Here is a 14945-nt window from a genome sequence, read left to right on the forward strand (position 1 = left end):
CTTTTTTTTCTTTTGTCCCAACACATTCTGATGGTGCCGCTCAAAAAGATAATTGTCTGTAAATGCAAAAATCTATGCGCGGTCTGATAACCATCTCCGACGAATATTTATTTCTCTGCGCAATAATGCTGCACCTTCATCCACAGGATCGTTGTCAAAAGGACATGTTCGTGAAAAAAGTTGTCTCCTACTGTGCCTAATGGACTTTTAGAAGTAGAAGAACTCGCTCTGCTCACTGAATGAATGAGGAAATCAAATGGCGTGTGTGGCTGAAAGAGGGACAGAAAGAAACTTGAGGTTTCTTGAATAAAACCTGGTCCCGACCAGGTTAGGTTCAGAGAGTCTGTTACTCCGGTAACTGACCGAGAGGTTAAGTTACCTCTCTTTGTGAAACAGGCTAGAGTTACCCCTCTTTCTCGGGGTTGAGTTACCTCCCTTTGTGAAACGGAAAACTCAGGGTTTCCCTCATTTCAGGGTTAACCAACTCAGAGTTTTCACTAAACCTGCTACGTGAAACGGACCTCTGGTCCCTGATTTTGTTCATGCTGTATCTTTGACATGTTTTCCTGGGATAAGTACAGGAAGAAAGCCATTGTCACAGTCAGTTACACCTGTGCTTTTCCTGTTAACAAAAGTCGAAATGTACTGTCTTCTAAAAGATAACACACACTGTATGTACCACAGTATCTGCCAAAAGAGCAAATTTTTAAGAAAAACGTACACATACGTTTTGTTCAACAACTGCATCGCAACCTCGTTGAATGCTCAGTATGCATGAGCTAAATGCTAACAACATAAATGTTCCAGCTATCCTAAACACTACTGCCTCTCTACACAATAAAACCAATATGGTTTCATGTTGAATTATTGAGGTTGTTACCAATAAAGGTTTGCTGACGCTTTAACAATGCAAACTTGTAAACAATAGTGTCTCTGGGTTGTGTGAGTTCTAGAATTCCAATATGTATTACGGTAACTTTCCATATTTGACCCTAATGTAGCTCCCTAATACCAATACCGATACCAATATGCCATACATAAATAAACTTAGACTATGTTAAACTACTTTTTGACTTAAACTACTATTACAACTGTTACGACCCCAGGTCTAGGGGATCAGGGTGGCAACATAAATTTGTCCAGAGGGAAGAAGTTTAAGTGTAAAAATAATTTATTACGACGAAAAGGGTTCCAAAACAAGAGAGGGGGTACACTGTAACCAAACAAACAACTAATTGAAAACACTAGAGTTGGCCAACTCAAAACACTAAACCAAACAAACAAGTAGAAGTACAAATTCAATCAACGTTTCCATAAACTTTTAAACAAATGATTGCAGCAAGCGCCTGTCCAGGGTGTACCCCGCCTCTCGCCCATTGACTGCTGGGATAGGCTCCAGCCCGCCCGCGACCCGATCGACGGATTCAGCGGTATAGATAATGGATGGATGGATGGATTGCAGCAAGCAAAGTGGGGGATCAGCTGCACAAAATGACTTCCTAAAGCTGTCCCCGTGGTGAAATGACTTCAGGAGCCTTTTATTATGCGCAGGTGGACCTCATCCCTCACTGATTGGGTCGTCATCTCCCGCTGGTCCAATAGCGTAGCTTTGCAGTTCCCAGGCAGCCAATCACCGTAGAGTGCTCCCACACTCGAATCTGCATACACAAATAGTCATGCACATCCTCTAGAGGCCAGGGGCTGTAACAACAACAGAAGAATCTCTCGAAAGTTATAGGGTTCTACAAACCCTATTTCAGTCATTACCTGCAAAAACTGTGCATTAGATGCTGTGAAGGAAAGCTAACATGCCTAAAAACATTCTACACTAGCCATATCAGAACTACAACTTATTATTAGTTCCTCTGTCTGAATAATAATTTCCAATGACACATTTGGATATTCTTGGTGTTTAGTCAGTTCTCCGTTTGACCTCTGGAGATGTGACATCTGTGTTGACAGGACAGGTGGCTCGCAGGAGACTTGTGTGGATTTTTATGGTTATTCTTGTGCTTTATGCACTCAAGAGAGGTATGAGTCTGGTTTCATTTGTGTACACTGTCCATTTTTATGTGAACGCCTCCATCGTTTGTCATCTCACACATACCTCTCGCATGTTTGCAAGGAATGTGAAATGACATGCTCTGCTATAGTAACTGCTTTGTATTACTCTGGTCTTGATATGACGACTGTCCACAGCACGGAATATCGGGGGAGGAATGTTCTGGAACGTCTGCTGAACGTATAGAAAGTGTATTTCGTCAATTTCGAGTCAGAGTACTTCTAGCCATTGTTTGATCTCCTATTGTAAGACTTGTATCATGAACCGTCTCCTATGTCTCTTACCCTGTGGGCCTTGATGGAGGCCTCGGAAGCTTTATGTGTGCTCACTGTTCGGATTAATGGCTGTTTTGGCAACATTTGAGCTCATGGGTAATTGGCCGAGGTGACATTTCCTGTTGAATGCTACCTGGTTCTTTTGTGGTCGCCTCCATGGTTGGTCGCATGCGTTGCTGTTAAGACTGGTAATTGAGCAGCACTTGTGTGACACTGCTCATGAACCGTTATGAGATAATTGTGTGTTTCCTCAATGTGACATTGGAGAAAATGACAGTAAGGGATTGTTTTTATCTAGAAGCATGAGGCATCCTTTTCATGTGAGTCAGTGTGATCATTTTCAACATTATTGTTGTCATCCACCACCATATTGTCAGAAAATGGATGTAAGAGAATCAAATCTTCAGAACATAAGACATCCTGCATCTTGAAAGCAGTCTCGTCCCACGTCTGAGACCAGCTTTACAACAGTAATGTGGCGTGTGCTTTGTTGAACTGCTGTATATTGGCTGCATATGTGTCCACACCACCTGCACAGTTGCTTTTAAACACAAGAGAAACACAATTGAAAGTTGTATTGTTGCTGATTTGAAGGCACTATGATGACCACCTAATGTTTTTACTGCCGATGCGGCATGTTATGCTCAAAATGCTACAATTTCAAGGCACCAAAATCACCCCATACCTATTTGTCTTTCAAAATCATATTTTTTCCAGTATGTGAAATTGTCACAGAATTTCTATTTGCCACTTTTAACATCCACAAGAGCCCACACGCAGGTTGGAGAGGATAATTTTGGGGACTGTTGACCCCCATCTCAAGTTTCTTCACTTTTCTGCTTTCCTGTCACTTGGTGGTTAGGCTTCGTTACTGAAATTACACGCTGAGGGTTGGACATAAAAAAATAGGTGGTTAAGCGTAGAAACTAAAAGATACATGGTTGGGGCCCTCATGTAATGTGAACACTGCATCTACAAAACAATCTGCAACATGGAATGTTACCATCTGTAATTTCCATTGGAAGTTATTGTATGATAAAAAAAAAAGTCTCATGATGTGAAAGAGACATGTACTTTGTTCTCACAAGTACTATACCAGCAGTCCCCTGGGAAAACGCGCAAGAATAAGATTGCTCAGTTGAAATGGCAGACCTGTGATAACAATCCAAGAACGGAGAGGTTTAGGGTTCTTCTGGCTTGAATTCTCTCATTCTATCTCTGACTTAAGCAGCGTGCATACATAGATCAAAATAACAAGATCGCAAAAGACCAAAGTAAAACTGTTAAGAATGGGCACTGGTCTGGATGAGTGGTCAAGCCTGTGAATTCTTCCACTGGGTTACGGCCTTGTTGTTGTACTCTGACAGATGTTACACAGAACACATCACTCAAGGGGAAAAGGGTTTGTGTGATTCCAAACAACATGAATTTATTTTTTTTGTCAGTGTTGTTTAATGTGATATACGATAACCCAAGTAGGGGTGTCATGTTGTTCTGAAGGTTAAAAAAGATGCTCTCAGGGCTAACTTGGAGAGTCTAAAGAGATAACGAATAGTAGAGTTTATTGCTGGTGTTTTTGTTGGCTGTTTCTCCCAGCATAACACTTGAGTGGTCATTAGAGTAGCTGAGAGAAACGGCATGACTTTGTGTCAGCGTCATTTCCTTGGAAAGGATTTGTAGTCCTCTTATCACATGGGAAAGAATTATGTTTACTGGGCCCACTATATCTAACCACATAGGCTAGAATTATTACTTTAGCAACTTAATTAGTACTATGTATCACACAATTTCTCCTGAAATATGAGAGTGACTTAGCAATTTCAATAACTATAAGTTTGTCAAGTGATTGAAATTCTTAATCAAATGACCATGTTATTTATAACAAATTTCATACAAATGTACAGTTATCAGATGAGTTTTCCCCTTGAGAAAACTCGTTAGGATACCTTGTGGAATACCTGGATGTGAGGTAGTTGTTTGTGAAGTGAGTGTGAGTGATGAAGCGCATCCTGGCTACAGCTGAGAAATGTATACCGTTAATTAGATTACTCATCATTAGACATTAATTGTGTTGATATGCAAATGGTCTCTGGATAACAGTTATCTAAAAAATTACACCCTATATTCAGTGTCACAGAGGAGGAATTACAGATCTAGTTGATGTAAAAATCAGTGGGTTATGATTTTCTTTCCACCCCTTCTTGTTGCTACAGATTTCCCAGCAAATAGGGGATGTAACCGGGCATCTATAAGACATTCATAACCCCCACTATTGGCTCTCACTACAATATTCTGAATAGGCTGTTACCGGGACTTGATTGACATTCGTAACAAGTTGTCGTTCAATGTTGGTGCAACGTTCTGAATGAGATATAAATCATACCTGTAGTTCTGTTTAGAGGAAAGTAAAGAATTTTCTGGATGTATTATACATATGTGTTGCGTCTGTTCATGTATATACATAAAATCACTCAGACAGAATTTTCCATTCCATCAACTGAAAAGATAAAAGGCACACATGTCAGAAGTTGACAGAGTAAGTTTACAGCTCAGTGGGCTACACGTTTGACTGCGGTGCAGAAAAACTGGGTCATTCATGCATGAATCATTAGAGGCTTGGCTAGATAATGTGCTTTAATGTACCAGTTTTCAATAAATCACAAATAGCATCCTCTCACCCAACCAACACTGTCCATGGACAGTTGGAGTTAGTTTCTTGTTGCTGTGGAAGTGGTGAACCAATAATTGTGGATGCAGTTTAAACAGCCAAATGAATGGAGTCTGTCTAAACTATTCTATTCTTGACCATTTTAAACTTTGCTAGCCAGAAAGATACAATAATGTAGAATAAATGTTTTGATCTGCATATTAAGTTGTTACCAAAAACATTTGACAATGGGTTTAATTGAATGACAATGATATTAGTTATTTTCAATTAAATTCCATTCAAATGTAGGAAGGATTAAATCAGTCACTTCTGAAATTGAATTCAAGGTGTCAGTAGTCACTCGCTAAAACTTCTCATGACATAAAGGTTTTATTGTTTTGTTCGTCAGTCAGTGTGATTTGGTTTGAAACCAGAATAAAGATGATGAAGAACACTAGATCCTAATTCATCTCAGGCTCTTGGCTGATTGAAAGATTTATATCTGCTGACCTCTACTTCATTCTTCCAAGATACATAAAAGAATGCATAGTGTGTGTGTGTGTGTGTGTGTGTGTGTGTGTGTGTGTGTGTGTGTGTGTGTATGTATGTGTGTTGTGTGTGTTAATCTTGTGTCTTTCCTGGGTATTTGCTTGTGCAAGATAGTGAAATTAGATGGCTTGCAAAGTCCTCAAGCAATTAAGTTTGCGCCTCTGCAAACAAGCTGAAATCCAGCCAGTGAGACCCTCTTGTGTTTCCTGTCCTTAATTGTTTCGTATCACTCTGCACCAACTTCAAACATTGGATCCACATGGTTGCGTAATAAGCTCAGACTTTTGGCTTGAAGGTGCAGAAATGAAGTATTCTTCAATTAACTGGAACGTGGCCATTCCCCTGTTGCACCCTCCTCCAGATCCCCACTGGGATTGGCAGAGCTGTTGGCCAAGGGCGTAACTTTGGGTCTACCATTGGGGGGGTTAAACTCGCAGCATATTTATTTATTTATTTAATCATTTTCTTGCTCGCTAATTTGCCATTCCTGTGTTAGAAATACATTGTGATACTTTTACTGATTTAGGCTACTTAACGTAAATGCAGCTGTTCACTTGACTATTTATGCCATAATGACACAGTAGTTAAATTCAGTGTTTAAGCACTAGCCAACATTGGCAGATGACAAGAACTTAAAGATTAATCAATTTCATCACTGTATTGGCACCTACATGCAGCAAATGTATTATGCACAATGCAACTCTCGATACATCACACAATACAGGGTGGCACACTGGAGAGCATCTTGCACCTTTATTCGGAACTGATTTCACATATTGCCCACTTACTATCACATTAAGATTGCTATAAATTAATAATAATATTATTAAAGGAGTCAGACCTGTTACTGATGGTGAACTTGTCTTTAATGTCGGGTGTGTTTCCAGAGCCACTAAAAACAGCTGTAATCAAACCCCTGCTGAAAAAGGACAGTCTTGACAAGACACAAATGAACAAGTACAAGCCTCAAATCTCCCATTTTTAAGTAAGATCATTGAAAAGCCGTTTTTCAACCACTTAATTACTTTTTAAAACAAAACAACTGCTATGACACCTTCCAGTCAACTTTTAGACAGAACCACAGCACTGAGACTGCTCTGACAAAGAGGTTAACAACATATGTCTGAATACAGACGGTGGGAAAATGTCAGTCTTAGTTCTACTAGATCTCAGTGCTGCATTTGATACAGTTGACCACAATATATTACTGAAACGACTGGAAAACTGGGCGGGTTGAACAAATTTCACGGAAAAACATATGTTTTGACTGTTAAGCCCGGTGAAGATTTAACACATTAGCAGTCATTCCAGTTGTCAACGCCGCTTAAAAAGGTGATTTTCTTCTCTTCTAGCATTATCGTGACAGGAGAACCATGCCAACTTTGGATGCAGTTATCTTAGCGATAGCAATAGCCTCAATATACATATCGTTGGAAAGCTTAGTTTATGGCCGTTCATGTGAGCACAATAACTTAGTTTTGTCAATTTTACCAAAGCGACTGGTTTCGCCTTGCAGGATCACATATAAGGAACACATGAGGTGAACGTCTTGGTATGTGCAAGACAACATTCAAGATTTTCGCGCTAGCTTTGTGAACTTTCTGAGCAGCCGTCACAGCTCTATTCCATCAATTTAACTCTCGTTAATCCACCTCTTAGCACAACAAACCCCAAAAAAGTGTGACTGTTTCCAGCAGCTGCGCATAAACAAACTTTCGGTAGAGAAATTGGGTTGGGTAATACCAAGTAGTCAATTTGGGGGGGGGGGGGGGGGAGTTACATTACAGATTATTTAAAACATGATACTATCTTGAAATGAAATGAATGAATAAAGAAAACAAACAAAAGTTATTCATTCAGAATTTTATGATATTTTTTGATGATTTGATTTGATGATATTGGGGGGGTTATATTAGCTGGATCTGATTTTTGAGGGGGTCATGACCCCCGTAACCCCCGTGCAAATTACGCGCATGCTGTTGGCGCTCTGTGGAATCCACATTAACTGTGTGAACATTGATTAGATGTGTGTTTACTTGGCAGTATGATGCCCACCAGAGAGGGAAAGTTGAAAGTGTCCAAATATTGTGATCCACAGGGATCGCTGGAGCTTTTGGGGTTTGTGCTTCATTGCTTTGATACATTGTCAATCAACGGCAAAAACTAAACAGGTGGAGGCTGTTTATTTCAACCCGAGTACACCACGTCTGGTAAAGAATAGTGATGCTGTTGTTGATGGTGCTGGTGCTCCCAATGTTTCGCATTTGAAATTACATAAAAAGGAGTTTAACTATTTTTTCTTTTGATTAAATCAGATAAACTTGATAGTTACTTTATTATTAGGGTCCCCTGTGAAATCTATTGCACATTATTTCATTTGCCAATTAAAAGTCATAGTACATACAGTAAGCTTCCATATATATCAACCAATATATCTTTGACATAGTTGAAAATACATCCATGCTAACCTCTTTAGAAGTTGTTGTTGACATTGTTGACTCTTTCACACCTAAGAGCCATCATGGATGGCATAACTGACATGATTGGAATGTTTCATTGCTATGCATCCTCAATGCCAGAATGTCTTAAGTGTTGTAAGAAGTAACAACAACACTTGCAACCCTTGAAATGCAAAAAAATGAAAGTTGATGAAATTAATATTTTGGGTTAATTCTGTTTCCAATCACATGATAATCAAAGTAACGTATGTATTATGTGTTTTTTTTTTATACCATCCCAGCTCTTCAGATTTTTTCTTTTATCTGTTGCATTGGATTGGACTGGATTTAAAGTGTAAATCACAGTAATCATATGTTTCTTTAACAGGTGGAGGATGCCAGGCTGGGCTTTAAAACTGGAATGATACAAGTGAACAGGTAAGATTTCGGTTCTATTCAGCCTCACATGTGTTTAACATAATGCAGTAGCTATTTGCCTGAGTCTTATTTTAGTACTATAGCATTCCCACAAAAGCACAGTCAGGATGCACAATTATTTCTTATATTGAAATCTTAACATCAAATGTTTTCACATTATTTAAACACATCCACACCAGTGAAGTCTCTTGTTCATTGTTGATCTCTGACAATGATGCATGATTTTTACACAAAATTCCAGGAAACTATTCTGTATATTATTCATCCAGTGCAAATATCAGGGAAATGTTTGTGTGTCTTTTCTATAGATGATGGAGTATTAGTCACAAATGGGACACGGTGCAGACAGACATACTTAAACTTTGAGCATGGCTGCTCTGAAAGAATTAGAATCATCATCCTGGGCCAGTGATGGACCCTCTGTTATAAATGGAAATTAAGTTTTTGACCATTCTTTCTTTTCTTCACAACCAGAATTAGTTTGTGAAACATAATACCAGCAGTCAGCCTTCAGTGGCTATATATTCATCCTCTGATATGCAACATGCTTCGTCAAATGTTTCTTGAAATCACAACTTTCAACTTTTTTGTGTGTGTGTGTCATATGGGATCCAGTAAGAGTAGAGTAGTGAAAAAGCCTTACAACACAATGTGTCAGATTGAGACTGTGTAACGAGTCTATACATTATTAGTCTATGTGAAAAGTAAATGAACTTTTGTCCACTGTATAAACTCACCTTCCAAGAATACCATAGTACATATCAATCTGTAGGAGCTGTTTTGTTTAGTTTTTACACTTAGTAGCAGTGCTGCAGGCCTACTGTGTGCGTTACCTGCTTGATGTCTGTACGAAAAAAGAGTTGTGACATTTATTACAGCCTGTCACAGAGAAGCTCACGGGGCTTTTTTACTGTCATGCTTCAGCATCATATAGGGACTTATTTTCAAACAGACTTGTGTGTCAGGAGACCTTCAACATTGAACTAGCGTCACTCAAACATCCCTCTGGCTTTTGTACATGCATTTTATGTCGCAGTTTTTCCAGTTCATTTTCCTGGAAAGACGCCATGCAGATAAGCAGTATACATGAGCATACTCGCACCCACCCAACCAGCCACACGCACACAGACATTTTAGGCATCCTATGTGACCACCCTATCTCACCTCATCTGATTGCACCTTGAAGTTGACAGCTTAGAGCCAATCTCAATGGCGTGTCAGCGTTTGTTTCATGACCTCGGAAGAGTTAATGCCTTTTACTGACGGCAGGTTACTCCTTTTACAACTTCCTCTGGGTCAAAGGTCAACACAGAGATCAAACGGGTCAGGCTGCTGTTTCTAGAGCTACAATATCTCTGCTTTCTGTAATTCTTACGCTTGGGGAGGGGGACTTAACAATCAGTGGTGACCCCGTGCATGAGTCAGCAGAGGATGAGCCGAGGAGATCAGAGAACTGCTTAGAGGTAGGCAGTGGGTTGCGGGGTTTGGAATCTCTGATTTTCTTGGTTGAAGTTTGCCTCCATGGCTCTATATTTGGTAGCTTCAACCACATCTTCCACCGACAGATGAAATCATGTTTGCGCATCAGAAACGTCACATTGACATATCTTATTATTCATTTAGAAAGAAATGCTATTTTTATGTTTATCACATGAAAGGGTGCATAGCCATAACATTGCTGTAGGGACTGAGGATTAGGTAGATTAGAAACTCTTACTGAATTTAATTTAAATGATTCTAACTAGATTGGAGGTAAAAAAATAAAAAAAAAAAAAAAACGAATCTGCCAAAGACAGTTCTGTCAGAACCACTCTCGTCAAAACGAGACGAGAACAGAGATGAATTTCAGAAGCTTATTCTGAATGCATACAATTTATGTTTGGCGGTATGGCTCTGTTCGGAGGAAGTTCCCGACTTTTCCATGAGCTCCATGGAAGCCAAGACAGGGAACAGCAGCATCCTCAGGTGGAGTGCCTTCCATTTGCTGTAAAGGCAACAAACCCCCTAGAACAGAGCAAGCAACAATGAACAACAGTATGACATTGTTTGGCAATGAGAAGTCGGTGGAGCAGGGGAGGTGGTGGGTGCAAGCAGAGAGCAAAAAAAAAAAGCAGTGACAGCAAACCAAGTTTAAATGAAGCGCCCCAAATGCCAGCATCCAATTACGAGCTGCAGCTGATTACCCATTGAGCACAGCTGGCCATAAGGGTTGGGTCGACGTCAGCCAATAGGCAAAGGGCGCGTTGACTACGTGGTCTGCCAGAACTAACGCGGTGCTCCATTTATTCAGAAAACAATAACTTTTTTCCATAAATTCTACAAAAGATATGTTGGAAAGTTATAAAAAAAAAAGAGTGTTAGGTATTTCTAAACTAGGACCAATCCAGCTATGTCCAAGCTTTTAAACCAAAGTACTGAAGTGGTGTCAGAAATGGTTGGGTCTTTTTCTTTTCACTTCAAGACAAGCTTTGAAATATTTTTGTGCAGCAAAAATGTGTGATTGTTATAAATAGTGGGAAGACTCAAGTGAAATTCTTTATTTACCTCATTTATGATTAGTAAAACAGAACAAGACTCCAGTCAAAATCTTTGGTGAATTTGAAGTTACAGCCTGACTGTCTGACCTGTGTTTTATTTCAAATGAAAAGACAAGACCAAGATGCATCTCAGTGTAAAAGAGCAGAGTAATGAAATTCAGGTGGCAGGATAACGTTCCTCTCTGGTTTTGCCTCTTGGCTGTGAGAGAAAGCAGACGGGGGCTAAGTGTAAAACAAAGTGTTTCAGTTTAATACTCATAAATTCTGTGCTAAAGGAAAAGTCATGTAGAAGTATGCTTAACTCAGGGGGAGGCTGTGCAAGGAGATAAGATGCTGCACCAGCAGGTGATATTCAGACAGCTCTGGATTCCAATCAGAATGCAAATGGTTTCTTTTTTTATCCTTGATTTAGGTAGCAAAGGGAGATTACACTGATAACGTACATTGATCATTTTGACTATGGTTGCCATTGTATGCTCTTTCTGTATTGTTTATAGGAAGCCCCAATCCTGACAAAAGGGTATTTTTGTCACGCCCGAAAAGGGGCTGTACACACAAAAAGAACCCAAAAACAGATAGGGACTGAGTGGGAAGATCAAAAACCAGTTTGTTAGGAGGATAGGCTGGTGTGTGTGTGTCCAAAGAGAGTGGAATCCGGTTCATGTGCTCACTGGGGAGAAACAGAGTGTCAACAATTGTAACAATTGTAACAATTGTGTCCAATACAAATAAGTAGAAGAGTTGGTATGGGAATACAGCACTTCAGCGACTGGTAGGAATGATGGAATCTGACTTTTTATTTTGTAAAAAATATAAATTTCAGACATGATTTTATTTCATTAAATAACTGAACATTCTTCTTTTGAAAAATAAGTCATTTTTGCATTTTTTTTCCAGACGAAGTAAAAGAAAAAATTGGAATTCATAAACAATGGAAATCACAGTCAGTACTTTGTTGCGGCTCCTCTGGGTTTTCTGACAGCTTGAATTCTTTGAGAACTAGCGGGAATTTATTTTTTTTTATTTTTATCATCAGGTTCCAACTTTCTTATATAGCAGTTAGACAGCTCAGCAGCTTGCAAGATGGACCTTGGCATGGACCATTTTTTCCATTTTCACCATAAATCTTCAATTGGATTGAGATGCAGACTGTTTGTGGCCATGTCATTGAGTTGATGTGTTTTTGCTCAAGAAGTTTTGAATGCTCTTTGCTTTTTGGCAAGATATATTATCATAATCATCTTGAACCTCAGGTTAAGCCCGGATGTTTCCCTTTTACAACCTTTTCCAGAGTTCCTGCTCTAAATGTCAGACTGAGTGTGAACAACCAACATCTTTTGCTTTTTCTCGAGAAAACAATGATCGTTTTCTCGAGATAACGAGTTAATTAAACGATGGTTTTCGAGGCCACTTTTTCTCCCTAGTCAGCCCCTGTTTATAAGTGTTTATGTATTTCTGGCAAAGGTGTACCCATTTTTACCCCCCTTTCATTGAAAACTGAATAAAGTAGCCTATGAATCAAACATGGAATGTGGAGCGTTTGTGTAACAATTCTGCTTGTGAAAATGCACAAAGCAAATCCCGCTGGTGTGACAAGCAAAACAATGATCGTGCTCTCGTGATAACGAGTTATTTATCTCGTTATCTCGAGAAAACGATAGCGGCACCTCTCGTGCATCATTCGGTAACCATGGAGATGGCCTGGTCCCCTCAGCTGGTCACTGATGAAGTTGACTATATCAGCAGGATCACTTAGGTGTAAACGCCTATTGAGCTGCAGTCGAGCCGGCCGTCCCCGGCTACTTTATTCAGTTTTCAATGAAAGGGGGGTAAAAATGGGTACACCTTTGCCAGAAATACATAAACACATATAAACAGGGGCGGACTGGGGAGAAAAAGTGGCCTCGAAAACCATTGGTAAATGATCTCGTTATCTTGAGAAAACCATCAGAAAAAAAGTTTATACCACGTCTGCTCTGGGCTTCCGTACAATCAACCAGGTGCAACAGCTCATTAAACTCTGCAGATAATCTCCTTTAACTGCAGACCCAGTTGCATATTCAGTATTCCTCTGGGAAAAAAACTGCAAAAAATTACAAATGTAAAAAAAATTTAGGTATTTTCTACAAAGTCAGAATGTTCAGTTTGTAAAAATAATAGTTTTGTCTCACATCTGTGCTTCTTAATTTTTTTTAAGCTAATTAACATTCTCCAAGTGTGATGATTCTATCATTTTTGCAAGGGGTTCTAAATAAATATTCTTTGTTGACATGCCCCTTACCCCAGGGCAAAACATGGCTGACAACGTGAATCATGGGACCTGAATTTAATTTTGAATTAAAAGCTATTGGTTTTTATGACAACAGTTAGCAGCTGTTAGTTGGGTATGCTAGCTGAAGGGCATGTGTTTATTTTGTTTGGCTAGGTTTGCAACACAGCCTTTGGGAAGCTAGTGGGAAGCAAGACGAAAGCTTCATATTTCTTTGACACGCCATGTTTTTGTGTTATTCTCTGATCTTTTTTTTGCCTTCTTTAGTATGAGTATCATACTAAGCGAAGCGACAGGAGGAAATAATTGAGTTAACGGGTATACCCTCAGTCCATTTTGTATGTTCAACTTTTTGAGCACTAATTGCTGGCGATCATGTGTCAAAAAGCACCTCTTTGTACCCTGGTGCCAGTTGAGTATTATTTTCTCACATTGTTCAGAGAGCATATAACAACTTCTCAGGTGAGTTATCTATGGCCACCCAAGTTTCAGTGAAAACTGCTTTAACTTGGTTCAAATTGGAACATTAACACACTACACTTCATCAAGTGTTTGTTGTGAGTGTAATCTGCTCAAAACTGAAGAATGCTGAAGTATCAACACTAAGAGTTGGTCAATCTTGTGTTTTTAATTACTTGAAGCCACAAAAAGAAATCTGAGATCACATCTTATTACCTGTCTCAGATAACTTTTATGCCCAACTTCTAGCCTCTGACCTTGCAAACTTGATCTGCTCCCCCTAAAGTTACCCTAATCTGCACAGATGAGATTAAAGGGATTCCTTGTATCACAACCTTCTGTTTCTATTTTGCTGCTATTCTGACGATGATCTCAGTTCATTTTTTAGCTTCCCCCTTTAAAGTGACAGGTGAAGTTTAAAGATAATGTAGCCATGAGGAGGTCCATGTCATAAAATAAACTATTTGGCACAAAATCTGTCAATTCCGTTGAGAGTTTTATTCTTCTCCTGCATCTCGTAGATGATCTGAGCGAGTGAAATGGTGCCCACCCACCAAGGCCTTTCTTGTGTGGAGAAAGCCAGCAGCGTTGTCTCCTCTCTGGATCTCTGCGATGTCCCCCGTGTAAACAGCCTCCCTGCAGCAGGAGGAGGCAGGCGCAGCAAACTGCATTACTCTAGCTGACAGAGTCATTCACTTCTGAAGAGTGCACATGTAGATTGTAAGCGCTCCCTTTGCTTTATCACACTGGACAAACAGTGTTGAGTTATTGGGAGGATTATGAATAACTTTTTTTACGCAGTGGAAAAAGAGAGATGTGGCCAAGACAGAGTCATCAGAGGTCCCTAAAATAGCAGTGCAGTCTGAGAATGAAACACAGAAAGGTGAACAGCGCTGGCCGGTGTGCTTTGGTTAATTTGATTCTGCTTCAGCACCCCCAAAAACCTGATTAATTCCAGTGGAATCCTTACTTTTCTTTGGTGGATATAGCAGGTTTGGGTTATCAGAGATGCTTCAGCTTAGTCAGTATTGAAGCATTATTGTTTTCTTTTAATAAATGGTCTTTTGTGAGATGTTTAACATAAATGTTTTTGTTGAGGCGTTCTGCGTGTTTATTTTGACGATAATGGCTAGCATGCCCTTCTTTGTTGACAGGTTTTATTGGGTCTTCACTCCCACACTTCTGCTTCGATTTGCTTATTCTTCTTCTCACTCTTATGCAAGTCAATAAGGCCTCAATGCAAGCACCATCATGAGTCCACACATGCAAAC

At 39.6% G+C, this 14945-nt stretch overlaps 1 protein-coding gene across 7 annotated transcripts in view; it reads left to right on the forward strand.

Moving 5' to 3' along the window:
* The window catches only part of myocd (myocardin), a 182075-nt gene that overhangs the window by 49054 nt on the left and 118076 nt on the right, over window positions 1-14945 (forward strand). For all 7 annotated transcript variants that reach the window (XM_075457391.1, XM_075457395.1, XM_075457393.1 and 4 more), the window contains exon 2: window positions 8360-8409. The gene's annotated coding sequence lies outside the window, so the exon portion shown is untranslated. The remainder of the gene's footprint in view (window positions 1-8359; window positions 8410-14945) is intronic.

Source organism: Odontesthes bonariensis, chromosome 23 (genome assembly GCF_027942865.1).
Source record: "Odontesthes bonariensis isolate fOdoBon6 chromosome 23, fOdoBon6.hap1, whole genome shotgun sequence".
Lineage (NCBI taxonomy): Eukaryota > Metazoa > Chordata > Actinopteri > Atheriniformes > Atherinopsidae > Odontesthes > Odontesthes bonariensis.